This window comes from Rhincodon typus, chromosome 23 (assembly GCF_021869965.1).
Source record: "Rhincodon typus isolate 14 chromosome 23, sRhiTyp1.1, whole genome shotgun sequence".
In the NCBI taxonomy this organism is placed as follows: domain Eukaryota; kingdom Metazoa; phylum Chordata; class Chondrichthyes; order Orectolobiformes; family Rhincodontidae; genus Rhincodon; species Rhincodon typus.
In genome coordinates this window covers 3,305,758-3,306,087 of record NC_063354.1, presented here as the reverse complement: position 1 = coordinate 3,306,087, position 330 = coordinate 3,305,758, and positions in this window count along the sequence as shown.

Sequence of the window (330 nt, the reverse complement as noted above, 5' to 3'; positions counted from 1 at the left end):
ACCTGGGACAGAATCACGGATCAAACCCGGGACAGAATCACAGATTACACGGGGGACAGAATTACGGATCAAACCCGGGACAGAATCACAGGTTAAACCCGGGACAGAATCACGGATTAAACAGGGGACAGAATCACGGATCAAACCCGGGACAGAATCACGGATCGAACACGGGGCAGAATCACAGGTTAAACCCGGGACAGAATCACGGATTAAACAGGGGACAGAATCACAGATTAAACACGAGACAGAATCACAGATTAAACACGGGGCAGAATCACAGATCGAACCCAGGACAGAATCACAGATTAAACACGGGACAGAATCACA